This window comes from Saccopteryx bilineata, chromosome 6, assembly GCF_036850765.1.
Source record: "Saccopteryx bilineata isolate mSacBil1 chromosome 6, mSacBil1_pri_phased_curated, whole genome shotgun sequence".
In the NCBI taxonomy this organism is placed as follows: Eukaryota; Metazoa; Chordata; class Mammalia; order Chiroptera; family Emballonuridae; genus Saccopteryx; species Saccopteryx bilineata.
Window position 1 is genome coordinate 141,132,975 of NC_089495.1, and position 27,865 is coordinate 141,160,839.

The following is a 27,865-nucleotide window of genomic DNA, read 5'->3' on the forward strand; positions in this document are numbered from 1 at the left end:
ATGAGCATAGTCAAATACACAGATCATTAGGTTAAGACTAAGACTCTCTGTTGACTTAATCTACTAAATGAATACCATTGAATGAAACGGGACTCACACATTTTGCAGCAGTTAACAGACATTGAATTTGTAAGATTCCATCATTACCTTGTTTTCATGTTACTAAGGAGGAGAGCTGAAGAGAATACATGGCTTACCAAATTGATTGCAGACATTAGCAAAAATGCAAATAATAATAATAATAAACAAATTCATAAAATGCTTTAACATGGAAAGAGGTAAGCACACCATTCTCTCTTTTACATTTACTTCTTCTAGAGTGAGTTCTTCAAACCTGTTTGAAAAACACTTCTCTTTTAACAATGTAGAGCATGTACTTGAAAACAAATGTTGAAAAAAAGAGGTGAATTTATCCACTGTCTCAACACTCAGCTCTAGAGAAGGCCAGCATTTAAGGTCCTGTCTTGTCTCTTTTCCAATTCCCTTGAAAATTATTTGCTTTCCTCCTCTATCATTTTATATGTCAATACTATGTGTTTTGGTAAAAGTATTTTAAGTCGTTTAAAATTTCATAGTTTCAATTATTGTAATAGCCCGCGGCCTTTTGAATTATATTCCCAAATTTGGTCATTTGTATATTTCCAAAGTTTAGGGATAACAAACATCACTGAGTTGATTACTCAGGTGTAGCAAGCATTGCCCATATTTTGGATGATGTTTTTAGAATCAATCTCCCAAAAAGAATATTTCCATCTAAATGAAAATGATTTGAAAACGCTTTTTAATGTATTTGCACACCCTCTACAGAAGGAATCTCCATAAATTCTAAAGGCTGAAATAGCGCTGCCTCCCCAGGAAGTACTTTGACTCCTATCTTGATAATACAAACAAAAGCGATAGGTTGTTCAAGCCTACCCCCCAGGATGATACCTATTTATAGCAGTGTATATGGCATTTCAATAGCTCTATTTCAGAAAAATATTGACATGATTTTGAAACATTTTTTTTCAAGAGGCAGTCATGGAGAAGGAGGTATGGATTTTCTTCTTTTCTTCTCCTTCACAGGACAGAGCTGATCTCAAAGAGAAGACATTTCTGGAATGTGAGATGAACTCAGTGAGTGTAAGGAACAGAATTCTAATGGTTATGGACTCATCACTGAAGGAATTCTCTGACTAGATAGCCTGGGCTGGAAGACTTTATATCTCTGAAAATGTCCAGAGAGAGCGTGGATGCCCAATTCTTGGACAGATTTTTTTTTAAAGATATTCTAGTTCTGGTTGAGTAGCCCAGCGAGATGAAATATAAAATCACTTTCTGTTCAAAAACTCTGCAACATGCTAGCCTCAGACTGCCCATCTTGGATTCAACACATGCAATCAATGGAATGATTTGGAAACTATTCCATTTCTCAAGAGACTGAAAACAGAGTTTTATTCAATTATTTCAATCTTTCCCTCTGTTAGCACCTTTTAGAAAGCTACTGAAAGGAACAGGCAGTTGTTTGCGATTTTTTTTTCCTGAAAGCTTTGAGTTTAGTTTGCTCCGGCCTTGGGCCTCTTTATGGTCTCCCATTGGACTCGCCAATGGGTGAGAACGAAATAAGCAGCAGGAGCAGGTGAAAGCATCTACATACCTTCTACACCAGAGCGGCGATGGAGACACAAAGGCGAGAAGGATTTGGGAGTTGAAGGAAGCCCTGCTGAGGCAGCACAACGTGCCCGGGGCCATTCCAGCGAGGCCGCACCATGCGTATTGATCTTGGACTTGAACCCGGTCGCCGTCTCACTGCCCAGCCAGCACTCTGCCCCCTCCCCGTGTGCTGACTAAGCTCCTCTCCTTCTCCCTCCCAGCTTGTCCCAGGCCACGTGAGAAAACCTCAAAGCGATGTGGGATAATTGCTTCAAAGGAAAAAGTAAAATTAAAAAAAGAAATCTTTGTTTGAAGAGAAGGGCAGTTAGAAAATACTGTTCTTGTTGAACAAATTCAAGACATTTTTTGAGAGTGAGAGAGGCTAAGATATTTATTTCTGTGTGTTCACATAGAGAAAGAGTAATAGGAATTACTGATGGGCATGCTAATCGAAAGGGCTACCCAGGTATAAAATGTGCCCCCGAGAGGTGGTGAGTTTGAAGTGGTTATGGCGACATATTGACTAGGTGTTGTGTGACTGAGGAGGGGGACGTAGGTCAGGTCAGTCTATTAGAGTTCATAATTATACAATGTAGAAGGAATTATGGACCTGTTGACCTTTAGCTACCATCCTCCCAGGGAGGACTGGACACCAGCGATATGACCCATAGTTACAGTAATTGTTCAGGTGGACCTCATAAATGAACTGAAGTAATCCTGGGAAAGAACTTTCAAAAGTGAGAACGTCTCCTCCAGACACATTCTCTAATCTCCTCGGCTGTCCCTTCTGGGCCCAGGAGCAGAGAAGCCCCTGCAGCCGCAGCGTGCTATAGCAAGTGGGGCTGTTCCCGGTTGCGCGGCATTCAGCAAAAATTCAGTTTTTATTTGATCTACATGGAGGCTTTTGTCACCAGCCCTCTTGAACTGTTAGGAAATCAGAATGCAAATTGATAATGACACACAACACAGCCCTGCCCTGGGAGCTCCCCGAAGGCTGCTGAGATGCCCGGGAAGAACTCGCATGCCCTCCTGCCAATGGCGTGTTGCTCAGCACTTGTCTGTATCCAAAGGCACTTGACGGTGGCATTCTTCTTTCCCTTGTCGGAGGCAGAGCAGGACGGATGAAAGAGGACATTGGGACCAACACTCTTCATTTCCTTGCAGTGGGTACTCAAAGCAGATCCCCTTAGGAGAGACTTTTGTGGTTTCACGAAATTACTACTTTGGCTATTTGGCTGCCTTTTCCAAAAGCGCCAATTTGGCTTCTAAAGTAAACAGACTTCATATGAAGAAAGGAAAGAAATGCGTATGTGGTTATCTTAAACATACTCATTTTAAGTAATATTTTGGTTACGCAAAGAGTCAAGTAACAGTATTCACTGCTCATTAATAGAGGAAATCATAACATGTAGTCTTCCCAAAATGTATAAGGTTTTTTTTTTAATTTTTACTTGAAAAAATGAATTAAAGAAAGATATTTTTCCTTGCTAGTTTATGAATGCTTATATAGACTTCTCAAGACTGTCCGGTTTGAAAATAAACATTTCTCTCTATTCTAAGATGATGACAATACTTGGTAACTTTTCAGAGCCTCGTGGAAGGAGTGCTTCCCTGTGGTGCCGTGCGGGGACCTGGAGGATGGCCTGCCCACTCCCCCCGGACACCCTGGCCCCGCCCTGTTAGGTTTCCTCGGATGCACAGTGGAGCCGCCTGGAGGCCATGCTGCCCACCGAATGATGACGTTATTTCAGATGCTTGTTCACAGGCCGGTTCTCTATGGTCCCAGCTGCGACCCTGGCCCTCACACATGGCAAGTCGCTTGTCTTATTTAGTGTACCCTCAGACAGAATGGCTGGAAAGGGGCTGACTTCTGCTCTCTGCTACGCTGCGGGTTAGACAAAATCTTGGTTGGTTTGGATGGATAACCCACTAAACCCAAGTTTAGCATGACAGGAAAGAACAATTGGGTTTTTGGAGTCACATCACCACTTGGGGATGAAGTTCAGATATGGGGCTCATTGAGATGTTTAAAGGGACCTCACTGGCCACCTGCGTCCTCACCCCTCTGGAAGGGAGCCGGCTCACCTGCATGCGAAGCCTCCTTCGTCCCATCTCGGGCCAACCAATCTCCCTGCACTCACCAGCACCCAGCAGAGGAGGTTCCTTGTAGTTGTCCGAGTGGGTCTTGTTCTGCCTGACTTTGTACCTTTACATCACGGGTGTGCTGTTTCCTTTATACTGAAGAGACGCCTCCTCTATGCCGCCTTCCAGATTCAGGCAGTAAGTCACGCAAGAAAGCTGTATTGAACTATTTACAACCCCTACACGGTTCTGAATTAGGTGCTAACCTCTCTGACTATCCATGGTGCTAACCATGTATATGCTTCATGCCCCGTCTGGAACGGTAATTTCTGGAGTGCCAAAAGTCTGTCTTGCTCTCTTTTCACTGTCAATTGATTGAGGTTCTGGTACCAAGTATTCAGTCCTACTTCTCAGGCTAGGTTCTAATGAAGGTGGAGAGCTCAGTGGGCCATCCACACCAATCTGGCCTTTCTCCTAGGAGTCTCAGCGACAGAGCCGTGTAGCTCTAGCAACTCAAGAGGGGTTCGTACCTCAGCCTGGCCCTATGTCACATCCTGTGTCCTAAGGACATGTGGGGACATGTGAGCCCCTTTAGGCCCAAGATCCTCAGAACAAAGGCACTTTGGCAAGCGATCTTCGGTGATGGTAACAGACTTGTGAGAAGGCCATCCAGTCCTTTGATTGCTGGGCTCATTTTTCCATGTTACATTTTTTACATTACATTTCTGACATTTCTCAAGGCTGACATTGCTTCCCAAAGGCCAAGGGAGGAAGGACGAAAGAGATCATTCTCATCGCTTGCTGTCCTCTTAATTGATTCCCAGGCTGACTGAGAAAATTCTGCATCCTGTCCCGACCCCACCATTTCTGGTGGTTAGAGAGACACATGGGTATTGCCAAAGCTCCCTGAGACCTTCACTCAGTGTGGGGTGCTGGAAGGATCCGGGAAAAGAGGGAGGGCCATTGACTTTGATTTCCTTCTTGGGGTCCACACTGATATCTCCTGTGAAAACTCAAAACTCAAGAGACATGCCGCCAGCCTTTGCTCTCAATTCAATGTTGTATTCAATTTATGTGTATGCAATGCATTCAGTGATGATCTGAGGTGTCCCCTGGGTGCCAGACTCTTCATTAGCTGTTGGGGACAGTGACTTTAAGGAGCTCCATTTGTAGATAGCATGAACCCTATAGATGTCATCCTGGGGACCAATTTTCCAGGAGAACATAGAAGAAAAGTCAATAAACTCTATTGCTTATGTTGCATAAAAGACAACAGGTACACCATGCCAAGGAGAATGTCTTTCAAAATATTTTATTCAGCCTTTTAGGGCATGTCCAAGTTTTTACTGCTGTGTAACAAATGACCCTAAACATAGGTCATTAAAACAACAGCAATAGTAAAGTATAGAGGCAATCTTGTCATGTACAGATCACTTGTACTGACTTCCTTAAAAGTAAAAACAGGTGACTGTTATACTGATAATTAAAAAAGATTAAAAAATAAGAAAGCATGAAATAAGGTATAGCGAATATCCATCAATAAAACGTACTTGTGCTTGAAGAGAACACAATCACTTCTGATTCCTTTTCCTGGCCGTCTCTTGATGGGTACACAGATGGGAATTGGAGGAACAGGTAAGTCTAGTCAAAGCAGAAGAGCAGAAGGTAAGAGCAAGATGCTGGCCTTGGGCTCATTAGCATAAGTCAGTCAGCAACTTGGATTCAAATTTTGGAGAGGGTTTTGGAGGGGTGTCCAGGTTCCAATGAAATGGCAACGGATTGTGGAGTGTGTAACAAGGAAGTAAAATGGACAAGGATTTCAACGTGACTTGAAATAAGTTTGAGTCTTAACTTGGCAATGAGCCTTAGATAAGTCACGTTTTTAAAATAACTTTTCAAAGACAAAGGGCACAAGTAAAAAAAAAAGAACAAAAGGTCACAAGCACACCTCATAGAATTTCAAACACTAGAAGACAGACAGGGTCTGAAAGCATTATAGAAATGCAAATGAGCAGACGTCAGATTTCTCATTAGTAATGCAAGATGCTGGACCCTGAGGGAGTGATGCTTTTCTGGTTTTGAGGAAAAAACATTTCAACTGAGAACACTATTGTTACCTTTGGTGGGAACTTGTGGCTTCCTCATCAATAGCCATGTTTTCTTCTCCTGCATGTTGGTATATCTCCAGTTTTGTTTAGATATTTGTTGAGCAGGAATATGCTAAGAAGGGAAGGCCCCTTCCACAGCTCCGGGCAATGGATTATTGGTGTAAATTAATTGCAATGAAACCATTCCTCTTTGCCATTGATTATTCAAAGTGTGGATGGTAATACAATTCTAACCAAGAATTGTTTCTGAGAAAGCTGGTTTACCCGATCAACACACAGAGCTCTCCAGGAAGGTTCTCTCTTCTCCTGCCACTCATCTTTCTGCCTTGACTTCAGTATTTAAGGACATTATGCTTGGATCTGTCACCCACCTTGTGACTATGAGGTAATAAGCCAATGTACTGCAGATGGGCAAGTCGAATAATAGCAAGAGCCTGGGGCATTGATAGCATAGTTTAGTCCACACCAAGCCTGGTACCTTCTACCTCCAGATTTTCTGTTACGTGAGATAATTAAAGGTCTCTATTGCTTCAGCTATTGTGGAAATGTTGTGTCACCGTCAACGGCAGGCATCAGAGAAGAGACACGTGTCAACTTTTCTATTAGGCATAAGATGCGAAGATATTTTCGTTTTCCGACTTGGAAGTAGTCAAACTTTCACATCTCAGGGACTTCTTTCGAGGGATTTAAGTGAAGATTTATTCCAGTAAATGGAGGGAGGCAGTCAGGAAAAAAAACAGAACCCACCCCCGAGGAGCACAGAGAAAAGAACTAGGATGCCAACGTACGACCTAGAAGCAATAGCCAGACTGGGCAGAAGGAGGAAGGGACGGCCATGCAGACCGGGAGGGAGGGAGGGACAGTTGGAGGGAGGGTCCAGAGTTCTTAAAAAAATGATAGTAAGTGCTGGACTAGTTGGATAAGAAGTATGATTGAGAATTTGGACTCCAATAAACGCATCATATGGTAAGGGGAAATAAATACAGAGAGAAAAAAGAGACGTAGGAATCCTTGATATGTGTGTCTTAGGGAGGGAAGACGTAACGACCAGGAAGACCTGGCACAAGTGTGGTGTGCACCACGGGCTTGCTGCTGACACGGGAGGGAAACTAAGGGAGAGGAGCGTGCGGTCTCACTGAGTAGAAACATTCACCTCTGAGCACTCCATAACTTGGATCTACCTAGGCTTCACTATAAACCATCCTTACATAGTTTTAAAAATTAAATATAAATAGATGTAATATAATCATGTAAAGGAAAACAGGTGGAATCAACCTTCAGACAAAGAGCTGAAGTTTGGGTTGTGGTTGTTGAACAACAGGTACAAAACATTGTTATCTATAATATAAAAGTACAGCTAAACATCTAACAGGAATTCACAGCCAGGTGGGAAATGGAAAGAAACTGTGAAAGAATGAGTGTCCTTTGTTTACAGTCTGGTAATAGTATTAGATATTGGCCAGCCCCAGTAAATAAGAAAGCAGTGTGTAAATATGTTATTTGATGTTAAAAGTCACCAATAGAATAATGAAGAAGAGAAGAAAATATCAACTATTGGGAGATTTGGGAAAAGCAAAGAAGAGTGTAGATGAGCAACATCTTCATGTTTGATGTTGAAGTATATCATGCCATCCTCTTGTCCCCTACATGTTTTTCCATCCCACCTCAGATGGTCACCTGCTCTACGAAACATTCCTGGTCACCTGTCACCCTTGCATCCAGGCCAAAACAGTCAATGACTGCGAGCCCCTCTGCAGCATTCTTCCAGCCCTTTGTCGATCCAACGGTACTTTTTAAAAATTTGCTCTGTCCCAGGCTCTGCTGGAGGTGCTGAAGACACACATGTAAACAGCTGCCTTCTCATGGGACTGACTCTTGATAAGGAAGGAAAGAATTAAAGATCTGATTACATAGTCAAACAAGGACTTTCAACTGCTATAAGGCCATGAAAGAGACCCAGAGGGAGAAGGGAGAGCAGAGACACTCAAGAGTGGACCTAGTTTGGGGAATCCAGGAAGGCTTCCATGAGGAGGTGATAAATGAGCTTCTATCCAAATGGTGATAGACATTGACTAGATTAAGGGGTTGAGGGATGGAGGAAAGGACAAGGTACAAGGAGCATGGTGCAAGGCGGAAAGGAGTGTGCCAGGCCCAAGAGAAGTGCTATGAAGGCCCCGTGGTGTTAAAATGAGGGGAGTGAGGAGGAGACAGTGCTGGTGAGGGAAGCAGGGTTGCATCTCACAGGGTCTGGAGGCCACTGTATGGGTTTGGATTTCTCATGAGAGAATGAGGAAACCCCTGAAGACTAACCTCAATGAGATTTGTTTGTCAGGGGTGAGCACACTACAGCTTGTAGGGCGAGTTTAGCCAACGACCTCTTTCTATAAAGAGAGTTTTATTAGAGCCCAGTCATGGTCTCAGTTTGCTTTTACTGTCCACTGCTGCATTCTCACTATGATGGCAGAGTCAGGGAGATGCAACGGATACGCTGTAGTCTGCAAACCTTAAAATACTGAACTATCTTGCCCTTTACAGAAAACAGCTCACCTGATCAGTGGTGGTGCAGTGGATGGAGCATCGACCTAAGATGCTGAGGTCCCTGGTTCGAAATCTCAAGGTCGCCATTTGAGCGTAGGATAATCAACATGACCTCATGGTCACTGGCTTGTGCCCTAACTTTGCTGACTTGAGCCCAAGGTCTCTGGCTTGAGCACAAGGTCACTGGCTTGAGCAATGGGTCACTGACTCTGCTGGGGTCCCTTGTACAAGGCACATATGAGAAGCAATCAATGAACAACTAAAAGTGCCACAACTACGAATTGATGCTTCTCATCTCTCTCCTTTCCTGTCTATCTGTCTCTCTGTTTCTCCCTCTTGCTAAAAAATAAATAAAAAGATAAATACAAAAACAAACAAACAAACAAACAAAAAGATTCCTGGAAGAGGCTATTCTGTGAACAATGGGGACAACCGTCCATGCCTGTATGCTCGCTCTTGCTGCCCTGAGACCATCTGTGTTTACTAGAGTCCCCACTATTAGACCGTGAGCTCCTGTGGGAACAGGGACCACAGTCACGTCATGACGAGACAGGACTGTACGAGGGACAACTGATTGCATCTATCCTGCTCCTTCATTTCAGGGACCAGCTAATCTGGCTGCTCATTTCACCAATTTGGAAATCAAGTGAGCTTGAGACAACTTCCCTAAAACATCCAGCAAATGAATGTCAAATGTGGGTCTCAAATCTTGGTTTCCTGACTCTTGTTCCTGTCATCTTTGTCTTTCCTTTGATTTGGCTATCCAAATTAGTCTAAAAATAAGCAATCATTTGAATATCACTAGAACCAGCAAACTGGAGATATGTATCTACTTATAGAGTCACGATGACTCATGTATGAAAAAAAAATGTGCCTGGGAGCTTTGTCTAAATCCGTGTTGTCATCGCCTCTATAGAGCAGAAGCTTGTGCACTATCTTGGCAAGCTGAGCTCAACCAAACCGCCTAGAAAGCTTTGAAGATTCTGGGAGGCATCCCCCACGGAGGCCAGCGATGCAGAAGGCTCCGCGTGGCTGTTCCTCATGCCTGCTTGCCCTTCCTATTAGGAGGCTGGGAATGTAACGAGGAGACAAGCACCACAGATGCCGCCTTTACAATAACCAGAAGAAACTGCCGGAACGGGCACAACATGAAAGGATAATTTTGCTTATACAAAATAGCAGACTGCAAACTACAACCAAGAAAAACAAACAGGCAGATGGAAAGAGTGGAGGCACTGGCACAGCTGTAAGCAGGATTTAGACACCCAGATGCAACATAATTTGGGGGTGGGGTGGAGGGGATGCGGGGGAGAGGAAGAGTATCTGAAAAGAAAAAAAAAATCTAGATTGAGAAAAGATCCTGGAGAAGAGTTCCTCATCTCTCTGCCTGCAGGTTAAACTTTGTCACATTGTCCTCCTTACACCAGGGTGGCTGAGGGTCCATTCTTGGGAAGCTCGGAGGCATCCTTCCCAGCAGAGAAGGCTGCCGGGTAAAATCCACGGACAGGACAGCAACGGAAGGAGAAAGACGTAGCTGAGGCCCAGGAGCAGGTGAGCAGTCGTGTTGGGTGTTATCAGCATCATTATTTAGATGGCAATTCAAGTGCCTTGTTGTCTTTCCAGATAGAGCTACCGGCACAGGGAGGGGCCAGCAGAGACCACCCTTGGACCTGTGCACGGCGTTCCTACTGTGCGTTTAGCATTGGGGTGGAAACGATAAATATTGTCTGAATTAATTCCCCCACCCAACAACAAAAACAAAACAACAAAACAAACACCCCCCCCAAACTCAGTGATGTGCTGTTCTGCCTATTTTTTAGGGATTACGCAAAGGAAGGGGTAGGAAACCGGAGGGGCTAGACCCTTATAAATGTTCTAAAACCTTAGCACGCCTTCTCCACCCGCTCTAACACAAACACACGAAGGAGTCATCGGAAGAGACACTTGTGTTATGTTAAACCTATGGTGGCACCAAGAAAAGAACCGCTGTGCTGGCAGAGGAGAGATGGGAATGAGGGCTTTGTGTCGCCATGCCACCAAGGACTGTGTTTTTACTTCTCTCCAAATGTTTCTCATCCTTTCTTGCTTGTGTGTTTCTTTCTTCTTTTTTTTTTTACAATTGGTTGAGTTTTTACTTCCCCTTTATTGCGAGCCCCTGGATAATGGACATCATTCTTCTTTATATCCAGAAGACAGGAAAGAGCCTGGCCCTGGGTGGGGACATCACCCAGCTCCGGGAGGCCCCGCCCATGTAGGAGGCCCCGCCCATGTGGGCGTTGCTGAATGATGAGGGCGGAGCTGTGCTGCATGGGGCTTCCCCACAGAGCAGGTGTTAGTAAATGGGGATGAGGGTACGGTCCTGCTCGGGTCACCCAGTTTCCGAGGAGTCCCCATCCCAGCCACAACTGGCGTCTCCTTCCTCTGAATTCCTGAGACACTCTGATTGATATGTACCTCTCCCCCAGCCCGCCACCTTCATCACATTCTCATCCCAGTCCCTATACCAAGCCGATGTGATCTTCAGAGCTATTTCTGTCTATGGCTGGTTGTCCCATTAGCATCCTTGAAGTGGCCCTGATTGAGTGAAGTGACCACATAGTTTGGATACAATTATGTGCCTCTTTTCTAAACAAGATTTCCTTATTTACAACATGTAGCTCGTAAACCCTCTTTCACACGTAATTGATGCTAAGTAATATTTTCTTCGTTCCCTTCCAGAACTTCTGGGTCAGCAGAGTGCTGGGCTCTTTGCATGGGCGTGTGACTCTTTCCCGATGGCCATGGGACCTCTCTACTTGCTGCCACAGGAAATGAGGCGGAGTTCCTATATCTTGGTATGTATCTTTTTGTGGAAAGAGGAGAAAAAAAAACATCACTCTTGATTCCAGCTCCTGGGCTATTCCCACCAGCTATTTTGGGGAAGGGGGATGCCAGTCTCTCAACACTTTCCCCAGAGAAAAAATGCCAATGTCAGTGTCAGCCATTAGGAAACTTCATTAAAGGGGATGAGAAATGGGCTGTGGACATTTTTATGAGCCCAGAATACTCTGCTTGGAGATTTTATGGAGACCACAGGAAGCCAGAGAGACAATGACATTCATGCCCTTTTTTTAGACGCTGCTGAGGAGAAATTTTTGTGCTCAACAAAGCATGTTTCTGAAAGAGAAAGTGACTGGTGTGGGCCACGTCAAAGTAAGACTTGCTCAGAGAATTGGAGGATCTGTTAGAGATAGAATGCTCCAAGCCAAGTAGCTGTGGGCTCAATGCCCAAATCCTTCCAGAACTGCAGAACAAATTCTTCCTTTGGATTCCAGGGTACTGTGGGAACTCATCTTTACAGAACACTGTTCTGTTTAAATTTCCACCGCTATAGCACATCTGTAATCTCTATATATTCATTTTCTCCTTTTTTCCCCCACACAACAAAATTAAACTCGGGTTGAAAATCTTGCATTGACATACAAATAGGAAGCAGTGAAGTTAGCATTTGATTCTGTATTTTTTTTCTTTGCCATGTTAGTTTTCTACCCAGGCTCAGAGATGTGGATTTAAGACAATGATAGGACAAAGGCTGTGTGTATAGAATTGTCCCTGAATGAGGTCAGCAAGTCCCGTGGGTCTGTGTTGAGATCTACCAGCTCAGCAGAGATTTTCCTCTGCAGAGCAGGAGTTGTGTTTTTAAGGCACTGACCCACGCAGTGGAATAGGAGGGAAGTGTGCAAATTCCTGGCAGCTAGCTTTCTGCCTTCACAGTATTGCAATTGTGTCTTGTCCCTGGAGTTTTAGGAGAGGGAAGGGGCAGATTATCCAGAATATTCTTGAAATGCAGAGCTTTCCTATTTATATTGCCATCTTGTGGTAGTCACATGTTACTGCAGTCCACATTGACTTCATGAGCCGAACATTTAATTTTAACAGTATTTATTTCACTCTTCCAAACATTGAGTGAGAAGTTACTAAGCACCTGGTGCTACCAGGCAGTGGGCTACACACTTGAGAATATTAAAACAGACTTAAAAAGGAAACATGGAGAAGACCAGAAGGAAGCTATGATAGAAACTCACTTCTGATAAATATAAGAGTTACAGTTCAGTGAGCATCTGATGGGTAGAGTCCCAGGTACTCAGTAATAGCTATACTATGTGCAATTATCTCATTGACTCTTCTCAATGATCTTAGCTGGTGAGTATTCTCATATACATTTCAGATCTGAGGAAACTCAAGCTATGAGAGGTTACTTAAATGACCCTCGTTTACAAAGCTTGTGAGTGGTAAAGTTAGGTTTTGAACCCTGATTTTTTTTTTTTCATTTTTCTGAAGCTGGAAACAGGGAGAGACAGTCAGACAGACTCCCGCATGCGCCCGACCGGGATCCACCCGGCACGCCCACCAGGGGCGACGCTCTGCCCACCAGGGGGCGATGCTCTGCCCATCCTGGGCGTCGCCATGTTGCGACCAGAGCCACTCTAGCACCTGAGACAGAGGCCACAGAGCCATCCCCAGCGCCCGGGCCATCTTTGCTCCAATGGAGCCTCGGCTGCGGGAGGGGAGGAGAGAGACAGAGAGGAAAGCGCGGCGGAGGGGTGGAGAAGCAAATGGGCGCTTCTCCTGTGTGCCCTGGCTGGGAATCGAACCCGGGTCCTCCGCACGCTAGGCCGACGCTCTACCGCTGAGCCAACCGGCCAGGGCTAACCCTAATTTTTTTCATATCTCAAAGCCAGAAAGACACAATATTGTGAATAAACAGTAGAGAGAGGCTGAGGTCAAAGGTAAGGGGACACTTGAGAGAACTTAAAGAATAAAGCAAATTCCATGCAATTCAGCCCTGGCAATAATGGGTTATCAAACTTTCCAGATGTCTAGTGGTTAAATTCTGTATAATTTAGCTTAATTCTAAAACCAGAAAAAAAAACAAAACCCACAAAAAAACGAAGTTAACATCATTATGTATATACTTTGGCTGGTCTTCTTGTGCAAGGTCATACATACATGCGTATATAAACAAAAAAGGGGATAACAGTGCAAGTACTATTTTATAATCTGGTTATTTAATACAATTTATTAGATTTTTATTGCTATATTCCAAAATTACCACAGACTTAGTGGTTTAAAGCAACAGCCATCGATATTATAGTTTTATAACTTTGAAGTCCAAGCAGCCAGTGGGTTCTTTGATCACTGTTTAACGCGGCCAAAGTCAAGGTCTCCTCTGGGCCGGGCTCTTAGCTGAAGACTCAGGGAGTCTCTTCTTCTGAGCTCATTCAGGTCGTTAGCACAAGTCAGCACTTTGTAACTGCAGGATGGAGCACCTTGTGCTCTTGCTAGGGCCTTGCCAGAGACCCTTTTCAGCACATAGAGGTCCTTGACAATGGACTGTCCATCTCAACAATGAAAAGCCCCCTCCCCATCAAATGTCTCTCAGGTATCTAATCTCCCTAATGTCCTCTTCTGCTAGTATCAGGAGAAATCCCCTGTTTTTAAAGAGGTTTTGTCATTACGTTAAGCCCACCTGGATGATCTCCCCTATCATAAAGTCAACTGATTAGTCACCTTAATTACATTGCAAAGTCCCTTTTGTTATGTGATGTGATACGTCATGGGAGTACCACTGGGGACAGAAGTCATGGGTCTTCATAGACTTCTGCACATCACATTGAAGTTATTCCTCCCATATATATTTAGGGAAGGTCTGCTAAGTGCTGGAGTTCCGGCTCTAGAGCTAGAACAGTGAACATAAGAGACAGAGACCCTGCATTCAGGAAGCTGAGGTTCTAGAAAGAGGAAGATTTCTATCTCACAAAATATGCCTGTGCTTTTTCTTATTTATTGTTGCCATAATCCCATAAATATGCTCTAATTTAAGTAATTCTTATTACTGGGTGGTTTAGGTTGTTTTCTATTTTTGAATGTACAAAAAACACTGTGAGCCCTGGCCAGTTCGCTCAATTGTAGAGCATCGGCATGAGGAAGTCTTGGGTTCGATTCCCAGCCAGGACACACAGGAGAAGCGCCCATCTGCTTCTCCACCCTTCCCCATCTCCTTCCTCTCTGTCTCTCTTCCCCTCCCACTGCCAAGGCTCCATTAGAGCGAAGTTGGCCCGGGCACTGAGGACGGCTCCAGGACTTCTTCCTCAGGCACTAGAATGGCTCCAGCCACAATGGAACAATGCTCCAGATGGGCAGATGGGCAGAGCATTGACCCCTGATGGGCATGCCAGGTGAATCCTGGTTGGGCGCATGTGGGAGTCTGTCTGATTGCCTCCCTGCTTTGGGGGGGGGGGAAGAAAAAAGAACACTAAGATGGGCATTCTTTTGTATTATTAACAAGTAAGTGCCTGGGAATGGAGTGTATTGGCCAAAGGGCATGATTTTGATACATAATCTCCAATCGTTTATTGGGTAGCCTGTACTAGTTACATTCCTGCCAGGATTTTTAATCTTTTCTCTTTTGCAAATCTTTCCCGTGAGATTGTGTATATATACACATACACATACACACATGTGTATATATATTGTCTTTTAATTTTATTTATGATATTTTTTTATAGAAATGATTTATAAAATTCAGCTGATTTGTGCTGTTCTTTGTGTTTGTGTTTCTGGAATAATAATTGGAGGAGTCTTCCCCAACATCTTATATAAGCATGCACATATCTTTTTTTTTTAATTTATTTTTATTATGGAAATATTTAATTTGGGCTCGAATTGGGGATTCTATGTTATTTTCTTTCTATAAGCATGACCAGTTGTTCTGTCATTATTTCATGGAACAGATCAAAGTTTTCCACCTGTTTGCCTGACCAGGCGGTGGCGCAGTGGATAGAGCGTCGGACTGGGATGCGGAAGTACCCAGGTTCGAGACTCCGAGGTCACGCGCGGGCTCATCTGGCTTGAGCAAAGAGCTCGCCAGCTTGGACCCAAGGTCGCTGGCTCCAGCAAGGGGTTACTCGGTCTGCTGAAGGCCCACGGTCAAGGCACATGTGAGAAAGCAATCAATGAACAACTAAGAAGTCGCAACGCGCAACGAGAAACTGATGATTGATGCTTCTCATCTCTCTCTGTTCCTGTCTGTCTGTCCCTGTCTATCTCTGCCTCTGTAAAAAAAAAAAAGTTTTCCACCTGTTTTACATGTTTAGGCATGCTGTATCCTCTCCCAGACTGTCTGTACGACTCCACGTTCTGGCTGTGCTGATGGCCACCATGCTGCCCTGATTATTAGAGCTTTTTGCTGTTACAGTGTCTGGTACGTGGCCCACTGCGTTACTGCTATTAGAGAGAGAAAAGGTCTGGCCGATCTCACAGTTAATCTTTTAGGTGCTCCATAGATATGATTTTTAGCTCCCATGCAGAGTGCTGGAGTTCAGCGTGAACTTGAGAGCAGCCTGGGAAGGCTTACCGGCTTTGGAAGCAGGGTAATGCACCGCATAGAGGCCTGTGGTCGGTCCCAGCCCACACCCAGCCCCCCTGTCGTTTGATTGTTAAACTATGGTCTCAGGCCAGCGGCCAAACACCTCAATCGTCATCCTCCAGGCTCCTGCTGGCTTCATCCTGATTGTCAGTCTCCAGTCTGCCTGGTGACCTTGTAAGCAGCATAGCTGTCTTAGTGGCTTGTCCAGTCCACTCTGCTTGGGGAGCATCACTATGGTCGTCTGGTCTAGTCCTGTCCCTGACTGGCATAGGCATGCTGGGGCCTTTCACTACCTGTGTTATGAGTTAGAGGGGCCTTTGTCTAAAGATTTTAGTCCTTAGGTGTCTAATGATCTCATCTCTTTTCAGACTCCACTTTGCACCTCTGTTCAGCCTGCGCCTCCCTCTGTCCCCGCAGCAGCTCTAAGCACCTGCCAGGAATGTCTTTGCGGACCCAGCCCCCTGTGCCCACAGGCCCCTCCCACTGTCCCCGGCTCCCTAGGCTGCGGAATTACACACACACACACACACACACACACACACACACACAGAGCAACCCTCAGCTCCAACTCCATCTTTCCCAGGAAGAGTTCTGTTTTCCCATCTTCTCTCCCAGACCGCTCCTCCCACCTTTTCCCACATGCATGAGGAGCAGGAGAGCGACTTTAAAATTTTCATGTTATCCTCACCTCTCCACTGAAGAGTATATTTTCTATTTAGATGCATGTTTTGGTAAATATGAATTACGTAAAGGCTCAGGACACATCGTATTGGCATATGAATTTACATCCCTCAGCAGCCTATAATAATTGAATTACAAACTAAGGTAATACATTTATTTTATATATGTACAGATACACATTCTTTCACAGCTATTTGAATTTTTACAGCACTCCTCCCTCCGGTATCATCTCTTCGGATTTCACACCCTCTGTTTTGGTCATGGCCCTTAAAAGCAATCTTAGCTCTGCTCACAGTGTGAACTATCTGATCCTTTGTTTGGGGTAATTTTGTCTTATGAGTTAAGCACGGAGTTTGCAAAGCCTTTCTCTCTTATGGTTAATTTTGGAATCTCAAAACTACAAGGAGATGTCATTTCTTCCCTGTGAGCTAATCAGTGTCCCCATTGCCAAGTTCACATGTGCTGACCCTGGAGCCCAGTGGCTGCAGTTCCTGGGAGTCGAGAAGGACTTTTACATCCAGTTGCTCTGCCTGGTTCTGCAGACCTCTCTGAAATTAACTTGGAGTGGTATCCAGGCCACCTGGGTTGCTATGGAAACCAACATGTCAGATCAGCAAAAACTAAGGTAAAGATTTGGAAGAAGTCACTGATGCTGCCACCTCTTTTGTAGTTTCTCCTGTGCTCCCTTTGTACAGTCAAATGTGTGTGCGTGCGCGTGCGCACGTCTGAGTATGTGTGTGGGATCCTGAATGAAAGCTTGGCATCCTAACCCACGTGATTCCTTTGAGCTGTCTCCCCTTCTCCGAGTTGGGACTCCCCAGCTGGTTTTTATGATGGGAGGGGTCCTTCTGATGGGCAGCCCCGGCCGTAGGGCCACAGAGAGAGGTCAGCCTTCCCCACGACCATCTAAATAGACTGCGGAGAAAAAATAGTTTTGTAAGACGGAGCCCCCCCATCAGGCCGGAGGACCAAGCCGCCTTCCACGGAAAGGAAAATAAGAAACTGTGGTTGGTGCTTTGCTAACGTCTCTGCTGTTACTGCAGGGCTCCCATCCAGAGCCGGGGAAAACATTTCATTCAGAGCTTGGGAAGGCTCTTAGAAAAGTCCCTGTTTCGTCTGAGTCGCAGAACCCACCCAGGCAGTGCAGTGGGAAGTGTCTCCAGCATCGGCAGTGCCAGCTGGATGCGGCTGTGGCTTTGGGCTCTGGTTTGGAATAAGGTGGATGGCCCGGAGGCTCTGGCCTCTGCTTGCTCAGGCTTCCATTCTCTGGACGAGCAACGGGGCGAGCTCTGGGCTCCTGCTTGTTCTCTGCTGCTTCACACACATGCTGGGCTCGGAGAGCCCCGTGGCAGCACATGCTCCCCGTGTTTGGGACAGGGTGTTGATGTGGGCGGAGTCGGGTGCTCAAACCCCTTGGGGAGGAAGTAAATTGTTCTGAGCACTGACTGCATTCCAAGTACTTTCCTTGGTGTTTCAAACATGTTATCTGAAACTCACGTAGTTAGCCAACCTACATAAATACAAAAACTGAGACTCGAAGCTGTTAAATAAAATGCCCCAGGTCCCATAGCTGGTCAGAGGCCGGTATGAAATTTGATCCTAAGCCTTCAGGCATCACACCCTACTTTTCTTTTTATTAGTCTTTCTATTAAAACACACTATCTTCAAGAAAAGAAAAGGGGAAAGAACCAAATATATAAAATCAAAAATAAAAGAGAAGTAATAACTGACAGCACACACATACAAAGGATTTTAAGAAAATGCTATGCATCACTGTATGCCAACAAATTGGATAGCCTGTTTGAAATGAGTAAGTTTCTAGAATCTTATCCATTTCAGAATGGATGCTCTTCTGGGCAGAATCAGGAAGAATCTAAGCCCTCACTCTGTCACTGCTTCCTTAACCAGGATTTCCTGCTGGTGATGTAGACAGATCTTCATGCTTAGCAAACCTGATTCCCTTCATTGTGGAGACACTAAATGCAAGATACACAGACATAGCTATAGATATGAATACATAGGCATGTTATACTAGAAAGCACACAGTGCCGAACATTGAGTCTGAGCACTTGTTGACATTCTTTCTCCCTCAAATTCTTTTATACAGAGAATATCTTCACTATTGATCACACGCTCAGAACAAGAGGAAATGACATTAAAGTAATGCATGGTGGTAATACAGGGTATTTTTTCACCACACGATACCATTAATCATTTGTGTGGTCAGTCAAGTCGGACATTACTACCAAGTTCTGCCGCCGTCCTGTTGGATATGGTATGAAGATGGTCTTTTCCAGGTAAGCTACCCATTCCAAAATAGAAAAACAAAAGCAACAAAATCTGCAAAATTTTATAGAACAACATTGTTATCATATCCACCTGTCCTTTTGTTACTGGTTGTGTACAAATCTAACAAAAAACCAAAACAACACATTCAGACAGAAAGCAAAAATTCAGAATGCTGAAGTCAGAAAATAGTTTTTATAACTATGTAGAAAGTAAGCACAAAGTTTCAGGGACCATAATGTCTCATATTTGCTGATACAGAACTATTTTCCCACTTGTGAGTGGGTGGGTGGCTAAAGATGCAAAATTTGGAAGCCAGTGTCTAAGGTGTTCAGCTGCAGAATGGTCTTCAGGGTCTCTGCTGCCTGCTCCCTATCAGAGCTTCCCCCATCTCCACGGAGATGACTTCTGCTGTCGTCGTGGTTGTCTGTTGACGGCACGATCCTCCATGACCAAAGTAGGGTTTCTGTCACTGGCTACACTACAGGGTTTGGCATCCTCTCTTTTCTTTCCTTCCTCAGTGACTCAGAGAGAAGCTGGAAGCCACGTGAGAAGCTGGTGACATAGTCATTTCTTACAAAATGCAAAGCTAATACCTATGTAACTACTTAAAAATATCCCCCCAATACCTGTAAGAATTGTTTCTTATGCCTCTAGGAAGGAATTCTTCCAAGAGTTCTGCACTACATGTCCCGTGTTCACTAGACTCATGAGGGCAGGGACTGTGCTTTTCATTTCAACGTTGTTTTCTCAGAATCAGAAATTGTTATTTCCCATCATAGCTACATGCAACAAAACTGAATACGTATGTTTATCCTATATGGTGTGATATCAGTTTACTAATTTGCGTATTTGTAGAGCTCTACAACAGAAAGAATAAATTTAACCACAAGTTAAATTATAAAAGTGTCAGTTGTTTAAAAGTGGTTATAATTTGTCATTTTTCTAAGTGTTAGTATTAGTTTCAATTGTGGAGAGCTAACACTTTTACCTTTGGAGAAGGTGGCTCGCAGTGTTATCTGCAAATATTGCTAATTTGCATCCTGTCCCAGGGGATCTGTTTGTTGGTTCATTTCAGATCTTACTAGGTTAGCTAGGAATGGAGCAGGCTTCTAAATCTATTTCCTGATTTCAGGTAAAATGCTTGGACTGGTTCACTATTAAATATGAAGATCAGTATTAATTTGAGATATGAATTCTACAAAATGTTGGTGACAGTTTCTGATGTCATTTCTGCTACTCTCTGCCTCTCAGGAAGATTGTAATTTGGTATTGCATTTTAGTCAGCTCCCATAAAATATTAAAAATGAGTTTTATGTCTTTCTTTTAGAACAAAGAAACAGAAAATGCATCTAATTAAAGATTAAAAAATATAGAAGCATGTAAATAAATTAGGACTTATAACCTCAACACACACAGAGACAACCAGTATTTAAACTTTTCCCCCATGTATAAACACTATGTATGTATGTGTGCAGAGCTTAGCAAACTAATTTTTCACTAAATATGTGTAAACAAACTCTTCATGTCAATGAATATTCATGTATGTTGCCATTTTAAGTGGCTGACTCTTCCTTGTATAGTGGTACCATGAAAATGAGCACATCTCATAAAGTAGTGTATTGAGAGTTCATGGTGGTAGGCAGAGGATGAGGAGGGTGAAATGCCCCTCATACAGTAGATGAGGGGATGGGTGTGATTTTCGGGCCATTGTCCAGTCAAGCCCGGTTTCATAGAGACATTACGGAGGTGGGGGGCATGTGCGCTCTGCCTCTGTTTCCCTCCTGACCAAATCTATTTGGCCTTGGTGCTTTAGTTTAGACATTTCTAACCTTGTCTTCATGGCTCTGAGGTTTCGTATCTTTTATACCATGATGGCAGCCACAAATATGTGCTTATTCAAACAGCCAGATATTTCGGTTCATGCTAGAATATTACGTTCCCTTCTGCAGAACGAACTGTGGGAGACTGAATGGAAAAGTCTTAGTTTGGATCCAATCAGTCAAAGCTTGTTTTGATGCTATTGTTGATACATTGTGTCCACTTACTACTAGGAATGGGATGGAAGAGAGACCAGCTCAGAAGTAAAATACTATATAGCTCAAGGGCTTGCACTGTAGGTCAGTTCTATTGTATCACAACAAAATTGCACAATGACCCTCGAAGTAGGGATATTTTGACCCTCTTTACAGATTCAAAGACAGAGGCTCAGAAACATTATGCAATTTGCCAACATTTGGACAGTGCTATCTAATGCAGAGAGGATTTTAACATGTTTTATCAGATGGCAAAACTACACTTCGTTTCACTGCCTTTTATGGTCTTTGAAAATTGTGAGGCAATGATGGACAGCGTCAAAGGTGCAGTCATTGGGGTCATCAGTGATCGTTCCTCAAGCTCAGAGATCACGTGGTGCAGGGTGAGGGGCATATCCATTAGAGCTAAGTGGGGTTTGCACCGGGGTCAAGGTTAGGAGTAGCTTCATCAATGAAGAGCCTGAATTTAATTCTCTCCAATCCAATGTGACTCAATTGAATTCAAGCTAAAATTACTTTTCCTTTTTATGTTTTCTGAGCACTAATTATGTAGTCAATCATGTACTTTCTCTCTGTTTGGACAGAAAGGAAGTCCAGGTCTGGACAGATGTTACCCTTTGGGATCTCCCAGTCCACCAGGGATACAACCAATAACTGCAGAACAACGTGCCAGCGATTTCATGCTAACCTGTGTATTGATGACAGTGGTGGCAAATGCATACACTGCGACCCAGACAGCCCAGGTCCTGGGTGCAAGTTCTGCCACTTCCTAGCTGCATAACTGTGGGGCATTCGATTGTATATAAGACAAGGATTAAACATTCTCCAAGAGATGTTTTTTGAGGATCAGAAGGCATGTGACCTTAAAAGTCCATTTCGGTTGCATAGGAACCATGGTCTTTCTTGGGGGATTAAGTAAGTACGATGGTCTTCTTCTCTTTGGTAATTAATTTCACCCACACTTCTAGTAAGAAGCTGAGACCCCCTCTGAGAATAAAAGGAACCGAGGCCTTGATTCCTGAGGAGACAGAAAGTGACTGAATTAGGTCTGTACAAGACCCAGGTTTCTAGAAGAAAGAACTGCTATCTGTGAGATGGTTAGAGAAACGCATTTTGATCCAGCTGTCTTGGCAGAATGAGCTGAAAGAATTTTGTGACTTGGAGCTGGGGCAGCATGGGGGGCACCACTGACCACGTGTGTCCTGGGCAGAGGGACTCAGCTTAGGGACCACGTGGGGCTGACGTACACTGTCGGCAAAGAAAGAGGTGGCTCCGTCATGCCGGAGGCAGAAGTGGCGGGGAGAGAAGCCCCAGGATGGAGACTCAGGAGAAGATACCTTTCTCTCTATTTGTTACCTTATTATGTTTCATCGGGCAGGACTCCATCAGCAGAGACGGCAGGGACCCGTGGTGCCACCAGCAGCCAGGCATTCATGCAGGGTTTTGCCTTGAACATCATCTGAAAACCTACTCTCTAGTCCAGAGCATCAAACAAGCAGGTGACCGCTTTGTCTTTGTCACATGTTACTCTCTCTGGGACAGAGATATCGGGATAAGGAATTCTGTGAGAAGTTGGGGATTCTACTAGAAAACAGATCATGACTTAGAAAAATCACAATATTTAATATTCAGGAGCAGACTACTTTAACTATACCCAGAGGTTAGTGGAATCTGAAATACGCTGGAGACAGTAAGAACTCCTTTGCCCTGAAGTGAACATTTTAATAACGATTGTTGTTTCAAACCCAGAGGGACCCATTCATTGAGGGGCTTTCCTCAGCCAGCAAACACAATATGAAGCAATGGTGATCTTTTCTTTGTCCTAAGAGTGCTTGCAGAGGACAGAGCTTCTTTACCATTTATGACCTGTTTACAGAAAACAGCGACGTAGGGAATGAGTAGCTCTGCATAGTTATATCTGAAGGCCACCTGGCCCAGGTGGAAACTCAGCCAGCGCGGCTCCGAAGGCCCTTTCAAGGACATTTAAACTTCGCAACACCAGGAGGCTGGAAGTGTGACCCCTGAGACACCCCACTCAGAGCGTGGTCAGAACCCACCAGAAATGTTCCTCCCAGACGTTGACCACGAAGTCTGCACGTGGGAGTTGGAGGAAGTGGGGGGATGACTCACATCTTTGCATGTTTACATTCTGTCTTCCAGAGGCTCCAAGTTAAGCACATCCCATGTGACAATGTGTCCTGGCTCTATTTCTTTAACTCGGGGGTCACCTGAGCACCAGGCTCCTACCAACAGATAAAGAGGAATCACATAGGCTGTGAGTTGTCCTCTGCGGCCAGGCTTCTCTCTCTCTCTCTCTCTCTCTCTCTCTCTCTCTCTCTCTCTCTCCTCTTTTTCTTAATCTGTCTTCTCTACTCCTGTTCCTGTTTGGTGCCTACCTCCTGATTTTTATTTTCTCCTCTGCAGTCTCTTCTGCCCTGATGTGATTAGATATGTGGTGCTCTCGAGGCGATACTAACATTTTCCCAGATTGCAAACCTTATCTCCTTCCTTGCTCTGCTATTTCAGACATGCTGCAAGCGGGTGCTCATCTGTCCTGCGGCTGATTCTGGGATCTGGGCTCTGACCTGGGCTAAGAGCTCAGATGGAGGCCCCGATGTGCCCCAGGGGCTGGGCTTCATGGTATCTATCAAGGGCAATGATAAAATATCCCTGGGGAACTTAATCATTTCCTATGTCATGGGTGGCGGTGGGCAGTGGTTGGTGGTGGGGAGGATGGTAAATTTTCTTCCCTTTTTGTGAAAAAAGAGTCGTTTGTGGAAGGATTGGGGCTTTAGCAGTCAGAACATCCCACCTTCCACTTCCCAGCCTCTCCTGAAAACCGACACAAGCAAACACAAGCACACAGGATGTGTGTGTGCAGGTGCACACCCACTTCTGCGTCCTTGGTTCCCAGTGGCCTGTAATAAGGTGTCACTGCTTTTGTTCTGTAGAGGAGGTGAGGTCAGAGGGGCTCTCCGAGAGAACTATGGTGACCAGCTCTGGACTGACCACTTTGTGCCTGTCGCTGCGACCTTCCCAATCCTTCCTCTTCTGGCTGTGGGTGTTATAGAATGGGAAGATGTCTCGCGAACTCCTGGACTCATTACAAGCCTTTTCAGTGTCTTAAATAGGAAAAGTCAATTAATAAAGGTGCAATCATAAATATTAGGTACCTTCTATTTAAATAATAAAATGCACATTGTTTTTTTAATACCTGCAGAGGGCCAGGCTTTGGGCTAAGTGGTACCTTTATAGATTTTACATTAATGTGAGAGAAAACAGACAATAAGTAAGCACGGATATTAATCAAGAAAGATGAGGACCTAGAATGACAAGTGTTTTGAAAAATAACTTAGTGTGATATGCTGGGGCGTCCCCTGAGTAAAGGGGCACTTTTCTTTTTTTTTTTTTTTATTTTTTTATTTTTTTATTTTTTTTTTTTTTATAATTTTATTTTTTAAATGGGGTGACATCAATAAATCAGGATACATATATTCAAAGATAACAAGTCCAGGTTATCTTGTCTTTCAATTATGTTGCATACCCACCACCCAAAGTCAGATTGTCCTCTGTCACCTTCTATCTTGTTTTCTTTGTGCCCCTCCCACCCCCTATCCCTCTCCCATTCCCCCCTCCCCCCCGTAACCACCACACTCTTATCAATGTCTCTTAGTTTCACTATTATGTCCCACCTACGTATGGAATAATACAGTTCCTGTTTTTTTCTGATTTACTTATTTCGCTTCGTATCATGTTATCAAGATCCCACCATTTTGCTGTAAATGTTCCGATGTCATCATTTCTTATGGCTGAGTAGTATTCCATAGTGTATATGTGCCACATCTTCATTATCCAGTCATCTATTGATGGGCTTTTTGGTTGTTTCCATGTCCTGGCCACTGTGAACAATGCTGCAATAAACATGGGGCTGCATGTGTCTTTACGTATCAATGTTTCTGAGTTTTGGGGATATATACCCAGTAGAGGGATTGCTGGGTCATAAGGTAGTTCTATTTTCAGTTTTTTGAGGAACCACCATACTTTCTTCCATAATGGTTGTACTACTTTACATTCCCACCAACAGTGTATGAGGGTTCCTTTTTCTCCACAGCCTCTCCAACATTTGCTATTACCTGACTTGCTAATAACAGCTAATCGAACAGGTGTGAGGTGGTATCTCATTGCCGTTTTGATTTGCATTTCTCTAATAGCTAAAGAAGATGAGCATCTTTTCATATATCTGTTGGAAGGGGCACTTTTCGATCAGAGAATAGAAGAGACATCTCTTAAAATGGGACTCTACAGTCAAAGCCCAAAGATGACGATGCAGTCCAAAGCATGCTGACTCAGGGCACGCAGTCTTCCAAAGGGACACTTCCTGCACAGAGCACAGTAGTGGGTTGACATTCAGTTCTATTGTGTAAGCTGTGCCTCTCAGGCAAACTATATTCTGAAATGTGTCCTAATGTGTCCCTGTCCCAAAATAAAGGACCCTGGCCCTCCTGCCTACCCCATAGCAGGGCTGTGAGGGTGCAATGGGCTAATGCTTAATCACCAGTACTTGCACATTCAACGAGTGACACCAGTGCTTCTTACTACGGAGGATGGAAAGAACACATTTGCGTATGGATGTGTGCTAAGGGTCACCATGTATTGGGGTCTTTGTACATGTCAGTGTTCCTGTCCTGAAGTCCTGAGACCCCTTTGTCATCCTGGCATGTTTTCCATTTTAAAGATGAGCCAACTGCGCGCACTGGGAAGAACTGGGAAACTTGGGGATCCCACTCAGTGCTCTGCGGGAACCCCCATGTTCACTAGTTCACGGATTGCATCAAGTCTGTTGGCAACAGGTGGCTCCTAGCGTGCGATCCTAAATTCGGAATACCAAGGGAGTGATTAGTGAGGGCAGATTTCATTCTGTTCACGGGACCAACGCAGCCCAACGAGGCTGCCGGAGCAGTGGGCAGGCAGTGGCATGTGCAGAAGAATCTGACAGAGCAATGCGGCTGCTCGGACCATCTGGTGATGCTCGGACATCACAAGATCATCAGCCTAAAACTACAGCTGTAAAATAATACAGCCACTTGGTAGTAGAGCGTTCTCTTTATTGTCTCTCTTTCTCTTCCTCGCATTTTCCCTTCAACTAAAAGAAATCCCCATTGCTAAAACTGTTCTGTATTTCCTAGGGCAGGAGTCCCCAAACTTTTTACACAGGGGGCCAGTTCACTGTCCCTCAGACCGTTGGAGGGCTGGACTATAAAAAAGCTATGAACAAATCCCTATGCACACTGCACATATCTTATTTTAAAGTAAAAAAACAAAACGGGAACAAATACAATATTTAAAACAAAGAACAAGTAAATTTAAATCAACAAACTGACCAGTATTTCAATGGGAACTATGCTCCTCTCACTGACCACCAACGAAAGAGGTGCTCCTTCCGGAAGTGCAGCGGGGGGGGGGGGGGGGGGGGATAAATGGCCTTCCGCATGCGGCCCGTGGGCCGTAGTTTGGGTTCCCCGGTCCTAGGGGATGTGCGTTTCTGACAGATTTGCCTGCTTCACACTTGACAGCTCTATTGAGGCCCATTTGCGCAGACTGTGTGCGCGCGGGGGACTGAAGGACCCCACCCGCGGGTTCCAGGCTCCGCCTTCTCTTTAATAGTCCAGGACAGTATCCTGTCTGGGACGCTGGCAAACAATGGCTGCAGATGGCACGCACCTGTGCCTCTCGGCGTCCTTAACCGTAGGCATCCTGTTTGGTCATTTGGAAATAACAGTTCCCAGCGGGATTTCTATTCCGGTTTTCTCTCCACTCTTTATATTTATAAATCGGAATTTTTATGGAGATTCCGAACTCTCGAGGGTGATTAGACACAGTGAACCGTACATATACTTAGACGCAGTATAGACCACTCCACAGGGGGTGGGCGGGGGTCTCACTCTTCGGTTTCTCTGTACTAGTCCTGATGAGAACCCGAACCCTGGAGGCTGGGGTGCTCGTGTCCTTTCTGCCTGGTCAAGATGCCCGTGGTCTGGTCTGCAGTGGAGCACAGACTGCTGTCCTCAGAGGTTGTCCTCGGTCCCCAGCTTCCTTAGCGCAGTGGTCCCCAACCCCTGGGCTGCAGACCGGTACCAGGCCGTGGGCCATTTGGTACTGTATTTCCATTTTATTTATATTCAAGTCTGAATGATATTTTATTTTTAAAAAATGACCAGATTCCCTCTGTTACATCTGTCTAAGACTCACTCTTGACGCTTGTCTCGGTCATGTGATACATTTATCCGTCCCACCCTAAAGGCCAGTCTGTGAAAATATTTTCGGACATTAAACCGGTCTGTGGCCCAAAAAACGTTGGGGACCACTGCCTTAGCATGTGCTCTGGGCCTGCGTGTACACGGGCTGATGTGTGCGCCTGGCTCTGCACATGGCTTCCCGAGACTGGGTTAAAGCAGCCGCTCTGTGTCTAACCCATTTCCTCTGCAGGATCAGTCTTTCTGTGACCTTGAGCAGCAGGAGAGACACTTTCAATCCTCCTCTGGGGGAAGCATCACGTTGGGCTCAGAATCTGAACACGTGGAGCCCAGGACACTTCCTCTGTAACGTCATAAAACATCCCCCGAGCAGCCGCAGCTCAGGAGTTGTTGCTGATATTATTGTTTATCCCTTTATGCGTGGTGTCAGCTGGACTGCATTAACCGCAGTTGGAAATTCCCAAGCAGTGACTCCAACCTGTGGGTCACTGGCCACCTTTAAGCCACATGTCACTGCCTTATCTAAATCTTAGGCGGTACCGACACAAGCCAGGCTGCTGGGAGCTGTGAAGCTCCAGACATGGGCATTTGTCTCACCTGGGTGCACAAGTCACCGATGAAGAAGAAAGAGGGCGGAAGCTGTGTAGCCACAAGCCTGGATTGGTGGAGCGTGACTGCAGCCCGAGGTGTGAAGGCTGGACCTTGCCCACACAGATGAGGATCACGAATGCTCGGGGGACAGGTGAGTCCTCAGGAAGCCTGGGAAACATTTGAATTGCAAAACACACCTCTTTTTTTTTTCTTCTATGTATTATATCTACTTAACAGACCAACTTAGAA